This window comes from Festucalex cinctus, chromosome 1, assembly GCF_051991245.1.
Source record: "Festucalex cinctus isolate MCC-2025b chromosome 1, RoL_Fcin_1.0, whole genome shotgun sequence".
NCBI classification, from domain to species: Eukaryota; Metazoa; Chordata; class Actinopteri; order Syngnathiformes; family Syngnathidae; genus Festucalex; species Festucalex cinctus.
Genome location: NC_135411.1, coordinates 33,828,381 through 33,854,491, shown reverse-complemented (window position 1 = coordinate 33,854,491; position 26,111 = coordinate 33,828,381). Strand labels below are relative to the sequence as shown.

General features: G+C 41.8%; 1 protein-coding gene and 1 long non-coding RNA gene across 3 annotated transcripts in view; both read right to left on the bottom strand.

The window, feature by feature from the left end:
• The window catches only part of grin2ca (glutamate receptor, ionotropic, N-methyl D-aspartate 2Ca), a 93,569-nt gene extending 67,715 nt beyond the window's left edge, over nt 1-25,854 (bottom strand). The window contains exons 1-2 of one of the 2 annotated variants that reach the window (XM_077531094.1): nt 25,740-25,854; nt 25,517-25,666 (exon numbers count right to left, since the gene is read on the bottom strand). The gene's annotated coding sequence lies outside the window, so the exon portion shown is untranslated. Of the gene's footprint in view, nt 1-10,598; nt 11,498-25,516; nt 25,667-25,739 lie in introns of those variants that run through there. The other variant, XM_077531093.1, reaches the window with a different exon arrangement.
• LOC144023837 (uncharacterized) lies at nt 13,136-17,602 on the bottom strand. Its single transcript, XR_013284621.1, has 5 exons — nt 14,765-17,602; nt 14,581-14,627; nt 14,483-14,533; nt 14,370-14,403; nt 13,136-14,278 (listed from the first exon to the last, which is right to left on the bottom strand). It is a non-coding gene; the product is annotated as an uncharacterized LOC144023837 (long non-coding RNA).
• Nucleotides 25,855-26,111: the final 257 nt, after the last annotated feature.

Here is a 26,111-nt window from a genome sequence, read left to right as displayed (position 1 = left end):
TCTGCAGCCACTGTTCAAACAGCAGCCTATGAAAATTGGGTTTAATACATAACTCCCGTCTGAGGGATTTCCTCTCAAAATTTGAAAGCCGATTTCTAACCTGACTTGGTGCAGTTGAATTTATTTTGGGGCAAATCTGGTCGACGTCATACCACTTATATATACGCACTTCTCAACAATGAACTATAATTCACTTTGAAGGACTTCTTGGGACGTTTATTCATCCACTGACGTGGTCGTAATTCTCATCAAAAAAGGCAAAAATGGTTCCTCTTACAGCCCCTTATATTTGACAGATGCGCCACATGGAGGGCTCAGTGAGAGAATAAAAACTTAGAATGAAATTGTAGAGAGTTACTGCATTTATAATCACATACAATTCCTTTGGAAAACTGTGACTTATGAGTTTCAGTTTCCTGGCAAGTGAACTGTCGCCATGCTCCATCCATACACAAAATGACAATATGAAAAACAATTTTCAATGTAACATTTTTGTGTGTTACGTATATGTGGTGTTAGCACGTCTGCCTCCCAGTTCTGAGGTCTCCGGTTCGAGTCCAGGCTCCGACCTTCCCTGGGTGGAGTTTGCATGTTCTCCCCGTACCCGCGTGGGTCTTCTCCGGGTACTCCGGTCTCCTCCCACATTCCAAAGACATGCATGGCAGGTTAATCGGGCGCTCCAAATTGTCCCTAGGTGTGCTTACGAGTGTGGATGGTTGTTTGTTTCTGTGTGTCCTGCGATTGGCTGGCAACCAGTCCAGGGTGTCCCCCGCCTACTGCCCAGAGCCAGCTGAGATAGGCTCCAGCACCCCCCGCGACCCTTGTGAGGAATAAGCGGTCAAGAAAATGGATGGATGTATTTTTTTTAGTCTTTGTAGGACACCTAGAAATGCCGAAAATGACTGTAAAATGTCCGTTTTAAACCAACATGGCAAATCTGTGTGCTTTCAGGTACAGTGATACGTCGGCTGACGAACGCTTTAGCTCACGAACTTTTCGCCTCACGAACATTAAATTCGCGAGAATTTAGTCTCTGCTGACGAACTACTTTTCAGCGGACGAACCAAACCACGCGGTCGAACAGCACCACGGTGGCGGCCACGAGAAGCTGACGCACGCTCAGTTCGTCACCCCCTTTCTTTTAGTGCGGACGCGGTTTGTGTTTGATAGACATTTTGAGTGTACTTTTGCTATTATGGGACCGAAAAAGACCCCACCACAGGCTAGTGTTAAGCCTAATGCTTACCAGCGAGGGACGGCGATTCGGCGGCGCGTTTGCATTGTGGTCAATGGAGTTCGCGCCACTAAAAAAAGCGAAAGTGCCATCACGTACCTCAAAAAAGGAGAAAATCGTGCCACGGCTGTTTAGTCCCAGGAAAGAGGTGAAAGTAGTTGGCGGTGCTCACTTTTTGTTGACTCGCTAAAGTGCTCCACTTCCTTGTTCACCAAGGGACACGCCTCCTCCGCTCCGGTGAGCACGAAAGTGCGAATGAGCGACAACCGTTCCATAAACACTCTACGCGGTGAAACGCTCGCGAATGAAGTAAGTCTACCATTACTACTATCCTTAAGAACTACCATCACAAAGTAAAATAAAACGACTTTATTATACAGTACAATTTATTTCTTTAATTACAATACAATAGCACATTTATTATACATAAAATAAGGGATATTTTTGTGTAGTTTTAAGGCTTATTTAGTAGAAAATTATGTTTTATAGGGACCTGGGAACAGATTATTCTCATTTTAATGTTTTCTTATGGGAAAAATTTTTTCGGAAGAAGAACTTTTCGGCTTACACACACTTTCTGGGAACCAATTAAGTTCGTGAGCCGAGGTATCACTGTACGACCTTGAGACTTTTTAGTGCCTCTCCTCATGGTTGCCATACATACATGCAACTAACATGTTGCTCGTGAAACTGGCTTTGGATGCTGATTTTTGCTAAAAATTCCAAGTGGTGCTACCGAGCCAAGTTTTGAGGGTAATGGTTGAATAACCCGAAAATAATTGTTTCAAGTCATAATCACAGACTAATTTATTTTCAGGCACATGGGATTATTTTTTTTATTTTTTATTTTTTTGTGAGTCTACTCATAACTTACATCCCACCAAATTCCTTGTTGCTAATTAAAATTAATTTCAGGGGCTGAATTTTCCAAAGTGTTCATGGTTGCTAGAAAGGGTGTTTCAAACGGAATTGTTCATGTTTTTTCAGGCATGGCGTCTTGGGACTTTTTTTGTGGGTCCTCTATAACAGTGGTTCTCAACCTTTTTTCAGTGATGTACCTCCTGTGATTTTTTATTTTATGTTTTTCCAGCCAAGCACCCCTAAAAGAGCGCAAACATTTATGGTTGAAGAAAAAATAAATAAATAAATAAATAAATTAATAATAATAATAATAATAAAACCCGAGTGCTGTGCTTTCATTGTCTGATTTATTAAACTTTGGAACTCTATTTGTATTTAAGTGGTCTCTTGAGCTGTTTGGAAATAAAAAGATGTAACAAAAAAATAAGAATGAATAGATAATTTAATTATAAATAATGATTTTTGCACATACGGATTATTATCAACATAACGTGTCATCTTTTGGGATCATAGTAAAGCTCTGTTCTCAAAAAGAAACAATTAACTAAATAAAAAAAAAATAATCAAGTGATTAACTTGTGATTCTGTGTGTCATACGACAAGTGGATCAAACCATTCTAGTATGGGAGAAATGCGGGTTTTTAGGACACTGAAATTCTATTTCTTTTTGTGACTGTATATTTTTTAGAAATATTTACATATACTTTTTAAAATATATTTTAAAATCTCATGTACCCCCTGGAGTGTCTTCACGTACTCCCCAGGGGTACTCGTACTTTGAGAAACATTGCTCTATAGTGATAGCTGAATTTTCCAACAAGTCAGAATGGTGCTACCGAGACCATTTTTGAGGATAATGATCTATCTATCTATTATTTTCTTAACCGGGTGCTGGAGCCTATCCCAGCTGTCTTCGGGCGGTAGGCGGGGTACACCCTGAACTGGTTGCCAGCCAATCGCAGGGCACACAGAGACGAACAACCATCCACACCACAAGCACACTTAGGGACAATTCGGAGAGCCCAATTAACCTGCCATGCAAGTCTTTGGAATGTGGGAGGAGACCGGAGTACCCGGAGAAGACTCGGGCACTCCCAATGACATTGAAGGTGTCATTTGGACTGTACCAACCATACATGAGTCACATACTACTACGGGGAGAATATGCAAACTCCACCCAGGAAGGGCGATGGACTCAATCTGGCGTCCACAGTACTGGGAGGCGGACGTGCTAACCACTCAACCACTGTGCCGCCCGGATAATGATCCAATGACTCAAAAATGGCCGCTTCAAAGAAAAATGTCAGACTTCCTGTTCAATTTCAGGCATTGCTTGATGATGTACATGCTTACCAAATTCCATGTTGCAACAGTGAAACTGGGTGAAGTTTCCTGAATGTCTGGTGCTGCTTTGACCTCAAAATAGGTGCTTCAAACCAAAATTGCACACTTCCTGTGTCTTATCAGGCATGGTGTCTTGAGACTTTAATAGACATGCCTACCAAGTTTCACACTGTTGACTGTTTTAACTGGGAAAGCTCTCAAAATGGCCATTCAAAGAAGAAACACATATTTAGCCTTCATAAATAAGAACTACATCATCATTTCACTTTTTGTTTCTCAAAGAATATACTTTTTTAAACTTGTTAAAGCATAAATACCAAAGAAAGTTTCCTGCACTCGAGGCTACATGTGAAACATTCAAGCTTTCTTCGTCTCACAGCAATTAAGCTTGTCCGTTCCCGCCATTACAAACGTCACATGGACTGAGCCGTGCCACACGTGCACGCATACTTGGCGTCCAGAACAATTACAAGGATGGAGATACATGCTACAACCGCCCCCCCCCCCCCCCCCCCCCACCCCCAAGCCTGCGGCGTGTCAGTTTTCCTTCTCAGCAGGGACGTTGCGTTTGAGGAGGTGCGAATGATGCCGCGCTATGAATTTAAATGGAACTCTGGCGTGCCCGTGAGCGCAGCCATAAACTCTGGAGAGGCGAGTGGGAGAAAGCTCGGCCTGACACCTGACAACATGACTTCTAGTGTACCCCGATTGGCGATATCATCATCCCCCCAGCCTTTACCTCCGCAAGCATGCTCCACTGTGGCGATATTGCTGTCAGGTGTCCATAAATTACAAGACTACGCTTCACGTGGCAATGTTTGGTGATTTAGCTTCCCCTCCCCCCAGACCTTGGAGAGATTACATTGATGTTCTGGTTACTGCCCTCCTGCGGTGCCGTAAATGTTTACCGTCCTGCTGACTGGTGACTGGCTTTCACTCCTAACCAGTGTCCAATGAAAACGGAGCATTCTGGAGCTCCCACGTGTTGTTGTTTATACATTTTTATGTCTTACCTTATTGGACGTTTGATGGAGCACACACACTGAAGGTGTCATTGGGAGTGTACAAAGTACAAACCATACATGAGTTAAACACTACTACATAGAGTCATCTGCCTGCGAAAGAGTCATTTTTAACGAGTGAAATGTTGACCGTCAAATATGTTCATGTTAGGTGCAATTACAATGTTGGATGTGCTGCTCTACCATGCGCTTGGGTTTAGTGCTAAAGACTATAAGATTAGCATGTTGATCGTTAACATGTCAATCGTTGAACTTCTCTTATTTGCCGGTGTTAAAGAAGAACAGCAGTCAGCAGTGAAACAAAAAGGATACTTTTCTCAACCTATTAAAGTACAACAACTTCTGTGCAGCTATTTACCAAGTAGTTTTAGCTTTCAGAAAGAAAATAAACTTCTGCCTTGAGTTCACATTGTTGAATGTTAAACTCACGCTTGTATCTGACCTTGACTGATCTCTACAAACTCTACTTTTGAGTTGTTTCTTAGCTAATGCTTTCTGACAAAAACCACTGACAACTACGTTGTTGAGTGGTAAACTTTGTGGTCAATAAACCCAAGCACAAACACTTTCTGTCCGGATACAAAAAGCTTTTGGACACCTACAACTACGTAAGTTAAACTTGTTGATCGGCAAACATGTTGACCAGTAGACACATGTTCTTCTTGTTCTGACTCCTTCTGACTTTATATCTACATAATACCCAATATGTGTGCACATTTGTTGCCGTACGTGTGAAGGGTTCCTAAACAAAATTGTCCATTACTGCTGTTAGTGTGTCGCCTTGTAAAGTATTTGTTTGTGTTTACACATCCACATTGTAGTAGATCTAATTACTCAAACGGCGACAAGCTTGAAGTAGCGTAATGAAGAGCCATTCGTCACCTGCCGGACTGCCGTGCCACTGTTTACACGCCCCCTTCATACTCAGGTGAAACAAGTCACATTTTATCCCCGCTTCATTATCGCGGTGTCATTTGAGAGTTAGTGCTTCAGCAGCGTCCTCTCGCTCCTGATGTTCTGCTTTTATTTTTACTTTCACCCCATTTCCACGGAGGCCAGGGAGAATTTTGGCAAATAATCCGTGTGGATTTCGACAGGTCAGTGATGTCAGGAGTGACTGTAGGACACCAAATTGTTTCATGAACGGAAAAAAAGGAAGGAAAAGGCTGCTGGCTTGAATTATTTTCCTCCTCACGTTTGTCACAGCTTTTGGGGATTGACCCCCCTGCTGGCCTTTAAAATTGTGTCTGTATTGAATGATGTGATTAAAGTGGCTCACATTTCACTGCTCGCACAAACTTTGCATCAAATTACACAATGGCATAAAAACAATCCCATATACTCGGAAAAGAAAGAAAGGAAGAAAAAAAATGGGACAACTTTACTGAGCGACAAGGTATTGATGTCCTTGAGTTCCAGTTTGTGGAACTGAATTTAAAAAACAAACAACAAAAAAACCTTCATATCCGATTTGCAGTCCTCATTTTGTGGCGTCCCATCTCCAAAGATCACCATGGAAATCTACCATATACACTTCACTTTGGATTGATCTATTAATTAGGAACCGTTTTACTAGTTCTTTCTATTTAGTTAGATCTCTTGAATTCACGAAACCCTTGTTATTGACTTTCCTTCGGGGGAGGGGCAAAGGGGGCGGGGTCAAGGACACTTATGGGTATCCAAAGATTATGCCAAATACTTTGTTTTATCAACAATTTCAATCAGTCTCAAAATGTTGAAATATATTTAAGTACAAATTAAGTACATGTCGGCTCCAGTGCCACTGCGACCCTTGTGAGGAATAAACGGTTCAGGAAATGGATGGATGAATGGATTATAGCACACATCAGATTTTTGCCCATAATGTGCTGTTTATTAACAATGGATATAATGTAAAAAAAATAAAATAAAAAAAATAAATAAAAATAAATTTAAAAAAAGTCTATGAACAATTAACAGTGTTTAACGTGAATGCAATTTGCTATTTTTTTTTAAATTAGTTTTGTTTAAGGAACAAGTCATATTTTCTTGTTTCATTTTCCACACACCCTATGAAAAAAATAATAAATTTGTCTGAACTGACTGAAACTGATAATTGACGAAATTGATGGAAGTGCCCACCTTTTTTGCATGTGCTTCAGCACTTTCAGAGAATGCTTGATAATGCGAAGCCTCACAAACATACACAGATTGAGAAGGACCGCTTGTACTCACCGCGATCGACAAAAGTAATCCTGCTTCACTTGGTGCTCAGTATGTGCATTTTTTTCAAGGCTTTGCATTGTCAAGCATTTGCTGAAAGTGCTGAAGCACACACCAAGAGGTGGGCACTTCCATCAATCATCAATTCCACTCAATGACGACGCCAACCTCTGATTAAATCGTGTTATTAAACCCCCACACTTCTAGACTAAAAACGTTAGGGCATAAATTCTTCAAGCTGTTTTTTGTGTGATGTTTAAATATCTTATTTTGAAATCTATAGTTTAATTTGTAAAGCAGCTCTGTACTTCTGTTCCCTGATTCACATCTCCGTTCGTCATTCAGCTCATGCATTTTTAGTTTGCGCAAAACAATGTTAACTTATTGATATCGGTCCAAAACAATCTTTCTGAGGATAAAAATTATTTTAAACAGTCACTCAAGTGTCACAGGGAAACCAACATATCGCCAAAAATATGTCATCTTGATGGGACTTGGGAGATTCTTCTTATCCAGACTCTTATTGAGGTGGATTACAAAATATTGTAGTACATAGTGGCACCTACTGTGCAGGAGGGGCATAACAATTTGTCGGCGTCTTAATGGGAAAAAAAATGGCAGGCTGCATTGGCAAGACATGCTGCGCCATTTCGCCGGTGCCGTGATATGTCGATCATTTGGTGCCTGCGGGGTCCAATCTCATTTGAGAGGAGGCCAGTGCCACCCCTGCCTCCCCTCTAGCTCCGGCAATGTCTGAAGCTTGTGTGACATGCGCTGATTATCTCAACAACTCTCATGACTCACTTAAAGATTCTCTTCCACACACGATCTAGAGCACAGGTCTCAAACTCCAGTCCTTGATGGCCGCAGCCCTGCATTTTTTAGAGCTTTCTCTCCTCAAACACAGCTAAATCATATAATGAGGATCATTATCATGTTCCTCCAGAGCTTGCTGATGAATCAGGTGTGTTTGAGGAGGGAAACCTCTAAAACATGCAGGACTGCGGCCCTTGAGGACTGGAGTTTGAAACCTGTGATCTAGAGACTAGTCTTTCAAAGACAGAAGCAATGCGTGAATGAATGAAATGAAGAATAAACATACTAACCACTAGGGGTGTGAATTGCCTAGTACCTGACGATTCGATTTGTATCACGATTCATAGGTCACGTTTCAATTCGATACCAATTAATCCCGATACGGATTTATACGTCCATTGTTGCGATTTTTTTTTTTTTACTCAAATTTTGAAAATACTAATCAGTAATCTTGTACACTGTAAGATTTGTATGAAAATGTATTATTTATCTGAAACTTCAGCCTTATAACTGTGAGCCACTGTATTTAACAGAAAGTTTCAAATTTGAACAGCATTGAAATAAAATATTAAGGCTTAATGTTCCATTAGTATAACATTTTTCCATGCTTAAGGTGTGAACTCTAACCATAAGTAAGACGTTTTGTTGAATATTTGTCCATCAAAAATGGATATTTAAAAATCGATTCTGCCACCTATTGAATCGATTCGAGAATTGCGTCCTGTATTATCACGATATATTGCCGAATCGATTTTTTTTTAACACCCCTACTAACCACACAAGACACAACATACAAGAGTACACAAGAGGAGGGAACAATTGTGTTTTTTGTTGTTATTTTATATAAAGGGAAAAACGCCAAACTTAAAAAATAAAAAATAAAAAAAAAGACTAAAAAATTCTGGAGACAGTGTGAAAGCCAACTTTTTTTTTTTTACTGGTCGGAGAGCACTGTGGCTGCTCACAGCTCTACAAGCTCTACGTCTATTTTGTGAGGTCCTGGACCTTATATTTGTTTTTGTTTCACCTGCTTCAAAGTCTGATCATCAGCCATTGAGCCATTAGTTGAAGGATTGGTAGCTCCCAACATGTCTTATGACCATTTGGCTAATTTCCTGGCTCATCAGAATTTCATTTGCAATTGGCAGTACAGTAGAACTGTATTTCCCTGATCTCTCCATCCAAAATGTTCTAATGTATGTCGTTGCCTATATGCTTTTTCTTTGTGACTACATTGCTTTTTGTTAACTTTTGTTTTTATCCTTAGCATTATCAGTCCACAAATGAGTAAAATGTCTTCTTATTCTTTAATCATTGCCAACATTTTGAAACACGCACTACCGACTTCTACAACATCTAAAGCCTGGTTCACAAGGCAAGATTTTAAAATTGCCGCCGACTTCCAAACTGCAAGAGACGACACGTGACAAGAAAAAAATCATGGGAGTAACAGTTCTGAACGTTCCATGTGTGGTGTCGGGCCATACGGCACAATCAACACATCACACACAAACTGATTTCATTCATGAATGCTTCCTGGTTAGACGGAAAGCCTCACAAAACCTCTCGAGATTAAACATGACTCGCGAGTAAAAGGAGGACCAGTACGATACTTCCTGGTTTGTTTTTAGTTAAAAAAAAAAAGTGGCCTAAAATAAAAGGTGAAAGGAATGTCATGGCCATGACCGTTTTGATTTTGGATTCCCGACCGTCTTCCTCACCGGTTTGCTTTCTGATTGGTTGCACGTCACCGTCAACCGGCTGCACAGTGGTTTGCCCTAGGGGCACACGGCAGATGGTGCGAAGTTGGGTCAAAACAATCCAACATGTTGAATATACCCGATTTCAGGTTGAAAATGTCCTTCCGAGTGGCCAACATCGGTTTGAGGATTATCTGTTAAGAATGGAATGTCGGCGCGTCCTTACGATTATCGGGAGGGGAAATTCAGAGCTAAAATCGGGCTAATTCTGCTGCCGTGTGAACCCGGCTTAAGTGGCACAGCAATGATTCAACATGTTTCTGAGTTGCTTTGTATAGTCTGAACACTTGTTACTACTCGGGATGTAACGATACCAGCAATATCGTGATATCGTGATATTAAAACTGTCACAATATCGTCGTCGTCATGTTCATGATATTTAAAAGCTACACATCTGTTAAAAAAAAAATCACGTTTATTTCCATTTGTGCAGTTCTAGCACCCTCTGGTGGCTAGTTTTTTAGAGCAGCTTAATTTTCACAAGGCATGTTTTGGCCTTTCTATGTTTAAAATTAATTTAATTGTCAGATGAAGGGGAATGTGAAATGCTTTGAAGCGAGTCAATACGTGGAGGAACTCAATATGGGCTTGCATTAGCGAGTAAGTGCCTCAATATTAAGTGTTATTAGAGTTTATATGTGTTGCTGTTATGTACAAAAGCACAATATTGTGCTTTTTTTCTTTGTTGTGACCTTTTTTAAAATATCACCAACCTCCCCACAATATTGTGCCAATTATCGTATCGTGAGCTTCATATAGTGATAATATCGTATCGTGATATTTGGATATCGTTACATCCCTACTTGTTACCGTCGACTTTCTGACACTAGCAATTTATTAGTAAAATCCTTCAGTACAGTATATTTTGCCAAGCTAGTTAACAATTTGGGTCAGTCAATATAAGATTTTTTTTCCCACCTTAACCAAGCTTTCAGTGTTTGGATCGATCAGTCTGGCGACCAACGGCGCCGCTTTAATATAGATTGCTGTTGCTACAAGTGCCCTTCAAGACCCTTCAAGATCCACGGGAAGCTCTCACATACTGACAAAGAGCCTCTTGGCGGCAGGTGTGTGGCCATCGATAAACTGCTCCGACTGTTTACAATGACTCATTGATCTACTACTGACTGCATGTACCGCCTCACCACCGCCGGCTGCCAACCCCCCGGCAAGTTAAAGCAACAGTTCGCGCACACCTTTCGACACACTCCGCGGGATGTCTGGTTCCCTGCAGAGGACCTGAATTCCTCCACTAAGTATTTGACTAAAACAGGTAGAGAATTTCCACGTGACTCCTTGCTACTTTCTGAAGTGCATATCTTTTCAAGTAGCACAATGTACAAATCATAAGGTTCTTACCTGTGTCGGCGATCCACATCCAGCCCGGAACTGTCTGCGCTCATTCCTGTCCTTGATCCTCCTCTTTCCCACTCTCCTCGTCCCCTTCTTCTTTTCCCTCTTCCTCCCCTGCACTTGTTTAAGTCTATTTCAGTAGCAGCAACAGAGGAGCCCGCTGCGACGGCGGCATGGTTTCCAGCACTTTGGCAGAAGGTCACATTATCACTGGCTGGTGAGGAGGAGGGAAGGAGGTGGTAGAGGAGGAGTTGGGGGTGTTGATGATGCAACAAGATGGAGAGATCTCAGAGTGAGCAAATTAACACATGGTGGCTCTTCACACTCACTTTAGGCTAAATGTTCCGGTTGGGAAGGTGAGACATTTGGCTCAGGGAAAAGATTTCAGGTAAAACGTCCCAGGGTACTTTGAGCGTGCAAAGCCTTTTATTTGAAAGATGTTTAGCCACCTCTGGGAGAATAATAATTCCAGTCTTGGCCCGAGATCGATGCTTGGAAGGGAAACAAACCTCCAAAGAGCTGCCAGAAACTTAGTAAAACAAATCCTCTTGCAAGTGGTACTCCATCTTTCTGTGGGGACACCTGTCCTTCTGAGGCTGATCCTTCAGGGTGACCCTAGTCTTCTTCTTCCCCCAGCCTCCCCTCCTCACCCTCGACTGGCGTTCCGGCTCCATCAAAGCAAGTCCAGGAGAGAGAGCCGGACAGATGGTGACGGCGAGTGGGACAGATGTGAGCAAGACCGCCGTCTGAGTTTGGAAAATTCCTTTCAACTGATTTTCTTTTTTGTCTTGATGTTTCACTCACTTCCTGTCCCGTGTTTGGTATCTCCCCCCTAGTCCTACCTGCGCCCCGCTGTCCACCATCAGCGGGGCTCTCACTGGCCGGTCGTAATCCTGACTGCAACACGGCGTATCACAGGAAGGGCTTGTGAGCTCTAATGATTATGTAGTAAGGATTTATTCTTCACCCTCCCTTCTCTACGCTTGCCTCCCTCCTCTCCGTGTGTCAACCCCCACCTCCCTCCCGGATGCTCTGCAACTACACAGACACTTTTTTTTCCTCCCCTCCCGTCTCCGTCTAATGCGTCATCACAATCTCTTAGTGGCGTTCTGCTACAGGTCTCACTGTAGCTCACATCAACAGGTTTGCCCTTGACTCGCTCTCTGGGAATTGTCCTCTCGCCATGTGTGATCCATCAAGGTTGTGGGGAGGAAACTGGACTTATTCTTCCTGGTTGATTCGAACTGTCTGGATAAGAATCCCCGATTATGACCCACAAGGTGGGAGTAGTCGTTGGCAGGCCAGGATTAATGACTGAAAACAAAAGTCGGTTTAAGACATCACGTGAATCAAAAGAAGAGTTAATGACCATAAACCCGTTGTACAAAGAGTTTCACATGAATAAGATTAGTGATGGCATTTATTTGCCACATGCCTCCAACATTTAATTAATTACAGAAGTGAGTCTGACTCTTGTGCGTTAAAACTTCAAATCTTGGTCCTAGACTTACGCCAAACTCAGGCCTCTGAGCAAATTTGCAGGTCCAACTTAACTCGCCAAAATCACATTCGGAAATAGCCGACTTTGATGGACAGCGTGAACCGTAAACCTCACCCACTGCGTTTTGCTTATAAGGAATTGGAAACCAGAAGGCCAGATGTTTGAAATAGAGATGAAAAAAAATGAAAAGTGAAGATTCAAGAAGACAAATCCCAATGGATTGAAATATGCATATTTGGGACTAAGCGTGATCTGTCTTGTATCATGTGCTTGTATTTTCAGTGTTCAAATCGAAGGCCTTGAAATGTTTTTCGTCAAAGGCATGATTAGTTAATTGACTTACTTAACAACATTGGACCTATTTGTTTGATTTTATTTATTTATTGTTCGAAGTTGTTGTCAAACTGATTGAAGACTTAAAACCACTTTAGCATTTCCGGTCACTCCACAAGCAGTAAATGGAACAGTCTGTAGGTAGGTCCTCATGTCAAAAGTGAAGTTCTTGAGCGGAATTGTTGTCTGATAGAGCGCAAAAGTCATCGTAATTTAATTTATGTGATGTTCAGGAATGTCTCAGTATTGCCTTGACTGGTTGCTTCCGAGCATCCAGCCATGGATTTTACCTGGACCTTCAGTGGGGACATAACCTTGAACCTCTCCAAGCTGAAATCTGATCGGTCAAAAAAGCCTAACATATACAAGTATGCTGGAACCAATGCAGCAAAGAGAAATGCTATTATATCAATAGAAAATGTATTCTATTGATATAATAGCATTTCTATATATACAATACATACAATTTCAAAGACTACAATTGAGTTTGTAAATGTACTGTAGGTCAGTGCTTCTGATAGTGGTAAAGCACCCACCACTGAGTGCACCTCATGTGAGACGGGATACATCTTTCCTCTCTCAGCCAAGGTGCCAATTTGAGAATTTAAGATGGAAAACAAATGGTGACTAAGTGATTCTCTCCCCGTTTCCACAAGGACTTGTTCAGTCTCCAAATGTCGTTAAGCCGCTTGTCTTCATAAGTGCAGGAGTTGGCAGCATTCCAGCAGCTGGCCATCTTTGACAAAAATGATGACTAAAGGGAATTTCATCATGCTTCAAACAGCAGAGGACACCTAGTTCGGTCTCAAATCCTTTTTGGCCACGTTGAGGATGCTAACAGTAGAAAACTGAGGGCTACTTAAAACGATTTTGCATTGCAATCTGTTGTGCAGTGACCCACTACCAATTTGTAGTTTGGTTTTCACAAATTCACCTGCAGTGTATCCTTGTTTTATCGTGGAGGATACGTTCTAGAGCCACCTGCAAAAGTGTAAATCTGCTACATATTGATATTAACTCTTTGACTGCCAGCCATTTTCGGAAAACCCCCTATACTGCCAGCTGATTTACAGAATTTTACTGATCTTTCAAGCTCCACAGAAAATGTTGTGTTAGGACTATGGAAACGCGGATACTACCAAATGAAAGATTGAAGTCTCATCTTTCATCTAAAAAAAAAGTTTTTTTCTACCTTATTCGGGTCTTCAGTAATCAACAATAGAAAACAGCTTCGTTTCACCCAAATCCTCTATTTTCTTCCAAAATACGGAGAAATCAAGCTTTTTGTGAAACAATGTTATTTCATGCACTCTAGTGAATTTGGCACTTTTTTTTTTGCATGAGTGATTCTACAAACACCTAAACTTCTATAAAACACTACCCCAACAATAAAAAATGTTTTTTGATTGCAAAATAACAGTTCATTTACGTGCAACAGTAGCAATCCGCTGCAATTGGTTGGCAACCAGTCCAGGGTGTCCCCAGCCTACTGCCCAGAGCCAGCTGAGATAGGCGCCAGCAGCCCCCGCAACCCTTGTGAGGAATAAGCGGTCAAGAAAATGGATGGAGTAGCAATCCGAACAAACAATTTGGAAAACTCTTTGCAAACTATTTACACGTGCGCAACAGTTTTTGTCAGTCTGCTTCTGCATGGACTGATTTGCGTAGAGGTTGGTATGATGAACGATGTGCTGGAGAAGTTCATCCGTGATGAAGACCTCCAGGATGTCAGCTGGCAGGTGGGACTTCAGCTCTGCTGCAGCATCCCTTGGTCCTGGTTTTGCAGCAAAGGGGAAGATGGTTGGCTGCCAGCCGAATTCATCAACTTCAAGCCAGCCAGAATCTTTGGGATCTGCAAATATACATTTCAATATCATATATTATTTTAGAGCACTGTGATGCAATGTGTGTGTGTGTGTGTGTGTGTGTGTGTGCATGTTTACCTTTTTTTCTTGGATGTATTGGTTGATGCACATTCTGTAAATTATAGAAGACGTTTACCATCAAATATTTTATTAGTGCTGTGGAGAATCTCTTTTTTTTTTTCTCTTTTTACCTTTGTTCTGCTCACTGTGAGAAGGGTCACTTTGGGCCCTATGAGGGGGAGCTTGTTGCGATGTATTGAAAACGTTTTTGTTTTTTTGTTTTTTTTACCTTTCTTTGTCGTAGAACCAGCGGTCAGACGTTGCTGTGAGCACGATCTATAAAATATACATTCACGTTTTATAGGTAATAGATGTTCTAGTGTATATCAGCACATTTACACACGCTGCTAGCAGATCGCCGAAAAGTTAGTAAAGTAATCTTACTAGCAATCTCTTAGCATGTTAGCGCTTACCTTCACGTTCTTTGGAGGACGAAAGACTGTCCAAGACTGTCTTGCATCGGACCCGTAGTAGTCGTCATCGTCCGATGAAACGTCATCTGTGCAGACGTGCTCAGTTGTGCACCACTTTTCTCCGGTGTTAGCATCGCTAGCCGGTGCGGCCTTAGGACGTTATTAGCATCACTAGCCGGTGGGGCCTTAGGACGTGGTCGAAACGGCCGCGTCACCGCTTCAACTATGACTTAACCCCGTCATCACTGTGCTCTTGAGCACTGGTCGATGCTTTTGAGCTTTGAAAATAAGGATCAAGCGTGAGCTGATTGCCATCTGTAGCCTTTTTGACTCCCTTAGCCAAGTTAGCCATTCTCTCCCCCTCAACACTCTAGCTCCGCCTCTCTTCTTCTACTGTTGTCTCCTACCCGATCTTGTCCAAAAGACTCATCACAGCCATCTAGTGGCCAGGAATACTCATTATAGTAACCCGATCGGCTTGATACTTGGAGCACAGCTGCCCAAGGCTTTCCTCCACCCGTTTCCATAAAAAAACATAGTAGACGTCAATTAACGTCTATGGCGGCCAATTCTAGGTTTATACTGAACGTCTTTAAACGTTTATGGCGGTCAAAGAGTTAATAGTTGTACCTCTGGGCGGCACGGTGACTGATTGATGAGCACGTCCACCTCCCAGTACTGAGGACGCAAGATCGAGTCCAGGCTCCGGCCTTCATGGGTGGAGGTTGCATGTTCTTCTTGTGCCTGCGTGGGTCTTCTCCTGGTACTCCGGTCTCCTCCCACATTCCAAAGACATGCATGGCAGGTTAATTGGGCGCTCCGAATTGTCCTTAGGTGTGCTTGTGTGTGTGGATGGTTGTTCATTTCTGTGTGCGATTGGCTGGCATCCAGTTCAGGGTGTACCCGCCTACTGCTCGAAGCCAGCTGGGATGGGCTCCAGCACGCTTGTGAGGAGCAAGCAGTTAGGAAAATGGATAGCTGTACCTCTGTCACATGATTTAAACTTATTAAGACACACTTTAAAAAGATTTCTTAGTCCCAGTTTTCACTCTCGGTGTTTAAATACTCATAGATGCAAACGGGTAAAATGTGTTTCCTCCGCAAGGTGTCCAGGCTCTCCCTTAGAGTTAAGGTAAGAAGCCCAGTTATCCAGGAGGGACTCAAGAGTCCAGCCGCTGGTCCTGCAAATTGAGATATGCCAGATGAGGTGGTTTGGATGGCTCCTGGACACCTCTCTGCTAAAATGTGATCGGGCTGCCAAATTGTATCGGTGTTGTCTGCAGATGACGTCACGCTACAAGATTGTCTGGAAATTGTCCGTATACAATTGTTCAAAATAACACAATTTTACAATAAGCAAGCACGCTTGCTTCTTATTTGGAGAACTGTGCGAGTGAGCGAGCAGGAACAGGTGCTAGAGTACTCTAAAAAGTTTTTTAATAGGTTCAAGTGTGTTTCAAGCATGGCAGGGGTAAAACTTGTGGATGGGTACAGAACATTCACTTGACTGCATTCCATGCTATATGCAATTTCTCCTCTCTCTTGCATAGGATAAACAAAAAGTGCAAAGAGCTGACTGAAAAATGTGCTGGTAATCCCCCTGACATTTGCTACCTGGTAATTGTCATTGTGCCATTCTGTCGAGCTCACCCAGAGCATCAATCCTCATTACTCAACTCACCTTGAGCGACCTTGCGGCACTTGTAGTTTTGACTCAGCACAATGTGTCAAGCGTAAAGTGTAGCAAAAGGTTGTACAGGTATTTGCAGACAATCATCCCGTGTCTCTTTCTTGCTTTTTTTTTTTTTTTTTTTTTCCTCCCTCAAGAGGATCAGCCACTTCAGGTAGGTAAAAGCTTGAGCCCCCCCTACAGTTTATCAGGAAAAATACAGCTGCTGTTCTCTTCTTACGTGAGCAGAGGTGACACTCTATACTTAGGTATTATTACAGATACAGACTCTGGGAGAAGCAGAAATACTGATTCAACTCCTTTGCTGAAGTAAAAAAAATTATGAAAATAAAAACACTCTGTAATGTGCATATTTACACTTTAATTGTCTGTTTTCATATGTCAGGAGTAAAAATCTAGTGAAAAATAAATATAAACGAGCATCTTCTCTATGGAGCAATTTGCCCAAAATAGCCTTTTTATTTGACCTTTTTGACTCAAAATCTTAATCTTCTAATTATCTGTTTACAATGGGTACTCCTGCAAGCCTCTGGCCAATAGTTTTCAGACTGGATTCCGGTTTGAATTTCCCACCCTCCGTCTGTGGATGTGACATTATGCTAGCGTGTACGTGAGTAAGGTAGTGTGCAGTTTCATTTTTCGGCCAGACGTGGCAGTATCAATTCAAAATTCAATTTCCTGCATTGAGCATCTTAAAGTAACTAAAAAAAATCGACTTGGTTCCTTCGGACTGCTGAAAATGAGGGGTGTTTCTTGCACTGTTGTTAATACTTCTGTGTTTGGTAATTCGTCCGTCTTATAACTCTCACTAAGAGCAAAATAAACCGCTGAGTTGGTTTCTGCACGTCCCTCTAACATTTGCGCATGCCGTAATGTCAAAACCGAAAGACAATTTCAAACTGTAGCAGCGCACGAAAAGCCATTAATCTTCATTTTTGCTCTGCAGACGAATCTTGGGTGGAGGGGTTGGGGTGGGCGGAGGCCCTTCTCCAAAAGGCGTGAGGACATCATGGTCGTCTGTGGATGCACCATGTGACTTGCATTGATCGCGTAGCGTAATAAATGTCCACCAAACCACAGAGTCTGATCAACGGCTTGGTGAGCTCGTCCGTCCAAGAGGTGATCAATGAAGCAAACAAATGGAGATTCGAAAAGGGAAGATTGTGTATCGGCTTGCGGTTACGAAGGCTGTCTGCTTCGAAATGGAATTCTAGTTGGGTTTGGTAAAAAAAATAAACAAATAAATAAATAAACACACACACACACACATATATATATATATATATATATATATATATATATATATATATATATATATATATTACATGCCCACAAATTTGCCAATACGTTCGAATATCAGTCATGTGTAATATTCTGGCCACTAACAAATTCTGTTATTTTTTCACTGATCACTTATCAGTGAGTGTTTTACGCCAGGATCCTTGTATGGGATAATGAGAGCCTAGCAACTTTATTGTTTGCATCAACCATTCAGAGTATATCATCTCAGTTTCGTGTATGGTGACTTGCAGGAGTTAGGTTGATATTTCACAGTGTGCTTTGCTTTCATTTTATTGTTGATCGTTCTGACATGATGATGCACAGAATGAACAGAATTTTGGGATCAAAATATGTATTGTCAAGCGTCACGCTTGACAGACTGTGACAGTACGTTCTTTGCACATTGAGAAGTACCTGAACGCTCAAGGGAGATTTTTAGAAGTGCCGGAGCTCCGTACCGCTGCGTTCCGGCCCACTTAAAACACTGACAGTATCGTATCTAAAAGTAAATGCTACCTGCTCTATCCAGTTGCGTCCCCATGTCATGCAATATTTTGGCTTCCATACTTTCATCGGCAAAACATTTAATGGTAATATCATAAATGCTGGTCTCTCTTGAACCAAAGAGACAACGTCATCTTCCCGATCTTCTGTCCACAGACATAGTACTTTCAAATGTTCGAGCATGGTTGGGAGAAATATTTGCCCCCGCTTCCTGGCTGACATTCTGGCCTCTTCCGCATTCACACCATTCCTCCACGGTGGAAGCGGCGGCGCCTGGGTAAACGGGACGGCCAGATGGTGAAGCTAAAATGGGCGCTGGAACAAGCTTCGTCCCCTGCTCGTTCCCGAATGCATGGATGTACTCCGTTGTGGCGTATTCTGGACCCTGTCGACTCACCTGAAAAGCTCCGTCCGTGCTGTCCTCCGCGTTTTAGACGCCGTGCCGACCTCCAGTTACTGAAGGAGCTTCCTCGAGAACGCTGGACGAAAGAGCTATGCACCCCTGCTGCTCCCACAAGGATCGCGCTGTTAAATGCGCCGTTATTGACAAACAAATCTTTTATTTTGAGGGAGTTTTTCTTTTCCAACAACTTGGATTTCGTCTGCCTGACCGAGACCTGGACTGTCGCCAGTGAGTCCACTGCTATGATTGGATTACTACCGCCTGGCAGTGCTTGGTTGGTGGACGCTCCGAGGATATCGTGCCAAGGTGGAGGAACGGCGAATATTTTTAAAAACAAATTTAAATGTAAACGATGTCTATTTACCACATCGATCAAAAGCTTTGAAGCTACCTTCTTTGCAGTCGGCCAAACTGTCACTGTGTTGTGCTATTTACCGACCACCAAAATACAATAAGGACTCTTTAAATGACTTTGCAAATCTTCTTGCTGAAATATGATCATATCCTCTTTACCGGGGCTTTAATATTCATGATGTCCTGAAAAACCATAAAGTTGAGTGGAGTACTGTTTATCTGGGCTTTGGGTGGCGGAGTGGTACTGTCACTGTCTACACCTTCAGTGTACGTGGTGTGGGTTCGCTTCCCCACCTGGGAGACCATGTTTGTTTGTGAGTGATTTGAATTTTTTTTAAAAAGTACTGTTTATCTGCGTTTGTCACTTCCTCTTCTTGCTTTGTGCGCTGATTTGCTAGCTAACAGCCAATCACAGTGATCAAATGCCCCGACGCCGATTCAACATGTCAAATTTGCTAGAAACACACCTTCTCCCAACGTATTCCAACTCGATCCGACTTTACGACAGTAATTTATACACTGTTCACCCGTCGGCCCAACGCTGTCCGACTCCCGATGTCGGATTAGTGAATCTAGGCCTTAAGAGGAGCCGATGAATCTCTTTGAGGTCTGGACCTCCATCACACACAAGATCTTGGTCAAGATCGCGCATAGTGGAACTTGCGTATCAGAGCTTCTTGTTTTATAAGGAGTCATCATTAGTTTGTGTAATGACACAAATTAAAATTTGTTCACAGATTAGTGTCTGCCAATCTGATGGTATATATGCTTTGCATTTGATAACCTTACTCCAATGGGACCAAATCTGTTGGTTGGAATGATCCCTGGAAATGTCCAAAACAACACTAAAATGGCAGCATCAAAAGAAAAGGGCATACTTCCTATTTCTTTTCATGCATGACTTCTTGAGGTATTTTTGTGGGGCTTTTCCTGACAGACATCCCTACGGAATGTCCTTAGTGGGCTGAACTTGGAAACAGACCATAAACTGTCCACTTCCAACCAACAAGGGCTATTTACGTTCTTTTTGGGTTTGGCTTCTCAAGAGTTTTTTTTTTTTTTCCCCTCTCTCCATCCTGATAGACAGTCCTACCGAATTTCACATTGCTATGTAAAATTGGCTCCCAGATGCTGAATTTTACACACAAAAACAAAAAACAAAAAAACAAAAAACAAAACTGAAAATCTGACTAAAAAAACACAAACACACACCAGTAATTTGGTGAAGATTTAGTGACACTATGGTCCTTTATCGCAGCTGTGGCCAAGTTAAGAAGTTCAAGACCACCACTGAATGTGCAGCTGCAATGCCCTTGAACTGAATGTCCTTCAACGTGTGCCACTAAACAGTGTATTTTTACTGCAATGGGTCAAATGCAGAGGTCCAATTGTATGTACGTGGAAAAAAAAGTAACATATTCTTCTTCTTTATGCATTCTGATAATCTGATACCAGCTATACCAGACCAAACACAGGTATACCAACCTGTATAAAATATTGACGTTACAGTCACATGCCCGCTGCTCTGCTAGCCTGGCATTGAACGCAATGTGCAAGTCTTGGGTCTGCACAGGTGGGCTGATGGGGGAGGAAGTAACACATGTGAGTAGCGGTAGCAGAAGGGAAGGCAAAAGGCGGGCATATGCTCTCCCCTCTGTGGCCTGGCCTTCCTGTCGCCTCACAGGATAATACGGCAGGGGCGGGAGAATGGGAAAATAAATAAATAAATCAGCCCAAAAATTAAACCTTCTGCTGTGTGGTGGCCTTTATGAACACTATCCACCTTTTTATCTGGGCTTGCCCAGAGCTATTTTCAGAGGCGGTCCCGTGACTGGGGTGGCGGAGCAAAAAAAAAATAGATGAGGTAAAAGGCCAAAATTGACTGTCAGGCGTCCCGTGAGAGAGGCTGAATTTATCTCGGTTGTCTCACAGTCACATTTCAGCTTTCACCCTGGAATTTGCACAGTGATGCAGGAAAATTAGCTGGTTAATGAGATTTTCAGATCAGCAGACCTTGAATTTAGTATAATGCAGTACAGTCTGATGAAAAAAAAAAAAAAAGTGTATGTCACATTTCCTTTTATTTCAACACCACTTACAACTGTATTGAAAGAGATTCAGTACTACCATTGTAAAACACTCTACCCAACTCTATTATTCAGACAAAGACATATAGTAAAGGTCAAGGGTCAGGGTAAGGTATAGTAAGAATCTGGGCCAGGGATAGTTAGGGTAGGTTTAAAATTGGATCTGATTAGGGTCAGCGTACTGAGTTAGGATTAAGGGTTGGGTTTGGTTGTGAATGAGTGTTTTAGGTTACATTTTAATGCAATACCTTCAGTCCATTGTAGCCTCCCAAAGATGGATAGCTAAGGAGGACATGCTCCAAGAGCATGTAAAGGTCGCCCTCTACAGGCTACATGTAGCCATAGCAGGAGCCTTTTGATTGAAGAAGACAAGTGCCAGTCGCCAACAAGGCAAGGTGTCACCAATGATGCACTCCTGTCACAGTCATTTATCTTGGCTCCTATCCCGCCGCGGCAGCCTGGCCGGCTTTATAATCCTCAGGGTGAACAAAAAATGGATTTTGTTGGAGTAAACAACACTTGGTAAGCTGCCTTAAACCAACATGTGGGATTGTCCACTGCACAGTCTCATAGGCCAGCATGCAAGCATGCAAACGCACAGTCTAAATCTCTCTTGTCGTGCAAACAAAAGGCAACAGACGCTCTCTAAAGCATCAATTAGTGCCGTTCATCTGGCTAGAAAAGCTCCCATTCTTCTGTTGAGTATACTTCACTCAAAGCTGGTAGCAATCGGACAAACTCTAGAATAGGTTTACTTTTGAAGAAACCTTAAAAATGATCCAATTGACCCTGAAATGGTGGCTTCGAAGCAGAATGGCAGATCATCTGTCTTTTCAGGCAAGGCATATTGACACTTTTTTGCGCATCTACTCGTGATAGACATGTCTACCAAATTTCATGCTGCCAAGTTAAACTGGCTTCGGGGGATGATTTAAAAAAATAAAAAATAAAAAAAATAAGTGTAGTTAAAATTTGTGTTATATGGTAAGTTTAAACTGCCCGACCATACTGCACCCACATGCAATAACAAAAAAATAATAATTCTTAGCAATTTGTGTGTGACCCATCTTTCTTGTGTACTGTGTTGAAATTTAGGTGCCAGGGTACAAATGTTTTTTTTTTTGTACCAAGATTACAAAGTTTCAATTTCCTAAATTCAAAGGTGGCTACAGGTTTCAGCAGGGTTTCAGTTCATTCATGCACCATTTGTTTGTTCAGGCAAGGTCAGCTAGCAGGCACTGGGCGGTGGTCAGGTTGATTAGTTACTTGAAGATATATATACTGATCTTTCAAGCTTGAAAATAATTCAAAGATGTCAAAGTAATGCATTGAAAACCGTTATCTTGCAAAGAGACCTGATTCCGGCCCTCTTGAGTGTTTCCACTCATCCGCCCCAAACAAAAATAAACAAAACTAAACTATTATACTAGGGTGTAGGGTTAAAATTAAAGCTGAAATTCATCAAATGTACAACTTTATAATATCAATTATAACAGGCAATATCTCTTTTTTTTCTTCTTTTTTTTCTTTTTTTTTTAAATGCAAACATTTTCAATTCAATATTTTTATGTCATTCTTTAAAAAAGAAATGAAAGGGGACAAAAAGAAGTGAAACTTCTTTCTGCCCCTGATCACCAAAAAATAAATAAAAATAATCAACACAAAATAAATGACAGTAAGCAGTCAAGATGCTTTCAGGGTAACAATTAAACAAAATGATTCAACAGCATGACCTTGTGCTATATATTTTTTTTCCAGTAATTGAGCTGTTATACGTTTTGTTTTTTGTTTTTGTTTTTTTAAATATAAATGGACTGAAATGTTTTAGTTTTATAATCCAGATTGCGCCACAAACTGACACCTTGAGTTGAAATATATCGTTCTTTTTGTTTTGCTCTGTATTTCAGTTCGGAAAAAAATATCTGTTCCTCTTAATTTGGACTCACTTTCCCTTTTTTTTAATTTGATTTGCATGTTAATTGGTAAAATTTCATGATGGGCTTTATACATTATTTTAAGGCCGTTAAACTCCATCAATTCATTGAGTTTAAAAGTTTTTAGTTGCATAAATAATGGATTAGTGTGGTCTCTGTATCCACATCCAAACACGTCACGAATAGTACGTTTCTGCGAAAGAAAAATGGGTTAGGTGTAGGTTTTGCCAGCACACCCCCACACTTCAATGCAACAAGTCAGGTATGGAACAATCAATGAATTATATAACAATAACAACGCATTCTTGTTCAATGATTCTTTAACCTTGTGTAACATGGCTACGGTTTGGGGTACCTTAGATTTAACATGTTCTATATGCGCTTTCCATGTTAAATGTTCATCAATAATAATACCTAGGAACTTTATTTCATTAGTCCTTTCTATTTCTATACCTTACACAATTAGTGTTGTTTCAACATCTATAGTTCAAAAACTGAAAATCATAAATCTGGTTTTACTAATATTTATTATTCATTTTAACAATTTCAAAATAGTTTTAATATCATTTACATAAAGGAGAAAAAGACAATTTCACACAATAACACAAAACTCCCTTCCAGGGATAGTGGCTCCATTTTAGAGTAGCCCTGAAAATGTCGAAAATGAGTGTAAGAGGGCTGCTTCAAACCAAAATGGCCAAATTCCTGTATCTTTCAGGCATATGGCTTCTTGAGGCTTTGTTTTTGGGTCTACTCGTGCTTGACCAAATTTCATAATTGCAAAGTTTAACTAGCATCAGGGGCTGAATCTGCCCACCGGATTGGGTTGTTGCTACCAAGCCAATTCTTTGCATGTCGTGCAAACAAATACAAAAGGCAACAGAAGCTCTGAGGTCAAAGTTGAAACATTGGTTAGTGGCGTCACCCGGCTTTAAAAGGTGACATTTTGCTCCCCTCCACAATTTTAGAGGCTGTCGAAATGTTTCCTGGCACAGGCCTCCCCTCCCCACCCCCGTTGTGTCTCCAGAGGCTCCGGACAACAGACGGGTCGCAGCGAAGCCACATTTCAAATCCGGTGTGCAGATGGACACCAGTGGCGGTGCTGCTAAATCCTGCGCCACTTGGCAACACGGCGCCAGCAGGCCGAGGGAAGCGATGCATCATCATCATCATCATCATCATCACCGTGGGCCCGTTATGAATCACACTGGAGGGTTAGCTCAGCTAGCCCAGCTACCAGGTAACAAGGGTTTCGTGTTTAGTGAACCGAACATACTCGTTATGGTAAAATAGACAACAAATGAGTCAAAGTGGAAAGATGCGACATGAGTAATTGGAGGCCTTGGGTGATAGTTATGTTAGTGCGAGTACTTAAAAGTTAAAGTAGGGTTTAGATTAGGGTAGGTTAGGTCTGTGGGGTAAAGTACTTTAAGTTTAAGGGAGGGTTAAGGTATGGTTGGTGTTAGGCATTTAGGGTTAATATAGAGCTAGCGTTTGAGCTTTAGTGGCAAGGGTATGGTTCCTTTAGAGTTGGGTGTTAGTGATTTTGGTATGGTTTGGGTTTAGGGATTTGGGTAGAGTTGGGTAAGGTTAAGAAATTAAGGCTCCATCACAACGCGTAGAGCAGGCACAGACTCAGATTTTATCAGATTAAATCACAGCAAAATCCCTAGTGTTAGATTAACACTGAGGGTGTTAAATGTAACACTAGAAAATTGTTTATGTAGCCCCTCACTCAATTCAGTTCTGTACAAGTTGCTGTGACACTCACCTTTACAACTTGTTGGGCAAATTTGCATGGGAGATGAACTGGTGATGGCTACTAAAATCTACACATGGGATCTTCAAATACTTTCCAACTAGGATATATGACTCTGCCTAGGTTACAGAAAGGCCAAGATAACTGTATGACTATGCGCAGTAAGATTAAACTCCTATGCAATCACTTTCATGCAACATTTCTAGCACCCCAGCTTGACATATGACATGTTAAAGGGATCGTTCGGCTTTTTTAACATGAATCTCAATTTGATCCTCACCTCCCGTGTGTGCGATCAGCACTGACTTACCCCTGACAACGTTCTGTGACACGCGTTCTGGTTCGGCGTTGGACGAGATGAAAATAGTCCAGCAAGCTGGCTGGGGTCTCGGAAATAAAGCGTTTTTCTTCTAAAAACTATTTGTTTTCAAAAGCGTGATACATTTCCATCACAATACTCTTTTCTGAATAAAGTCAGACGCCATTACCGCCAGCCACTACTTTTCTGTTCGTTCGTATCACTGCGCGGCGCCCTGAAGAACGCTAACCGACGCACTGCAGCCAGCTAACTGATACTTCCGCCTGAAGTTGTTTGCCTTTTCGGCAAAAAGGAAAGAGGAAAAAGGAAGAAAAAAAAAATAAAGACCCGGGGTTTAATAGTTCAGTTCATTGGGTACCATTCGTTGGCGCGCTTGTTGGAGCTCATTTGTAATCCATGAGGAAAAAGTACTAGTACTCACAGATTCCTTCAGATCCAAGCCACGATATTCAAACCTTCTGCAGAGCAGCGTGTTAGCTTAGCCACGGAAATCCTTGCGTGGTCCACAGGCAGAAGAGTAGGCCTCCCGGTCACGACATGTCCTGAGCATTTCTAGCAGCGTCACAAAGCACTTTATCCCGAAGCACATCAGAAGCTTGTTAGTAAACACTGTTTCCCGCACACGCACTTCAGCTTGTTCTTACGTTGAGCTAAGCAGCAGCTAACTGCTAATAGCAGAACTTCGTTTGAGCTTAGTTGAAACAGTAACACTTAACTGTAAGCGCAAACTCTATCTCGTCCTTTCTCCGTGTCACTCCCGTAATTCTCCTTTTCGTCCCTCGTACTTTCCTGTCCCTCTCGTTCTTTTTTAGGTTCCACCCCAACAGTCATCGAATTGGCTGATAATCATTCCCCACGTTACTCTGATTGACTGTCCATCGATATCGCTCAAATGAATGCACACACACAGGAAAGAAAAACACGTCATGAGGCGTTCAAGGTCCCGCTCAAATGGGAAATTACAGTATCACTATCAACTTCTCGACAAGGCAATGAAATAACGAGGTGAACTTTAC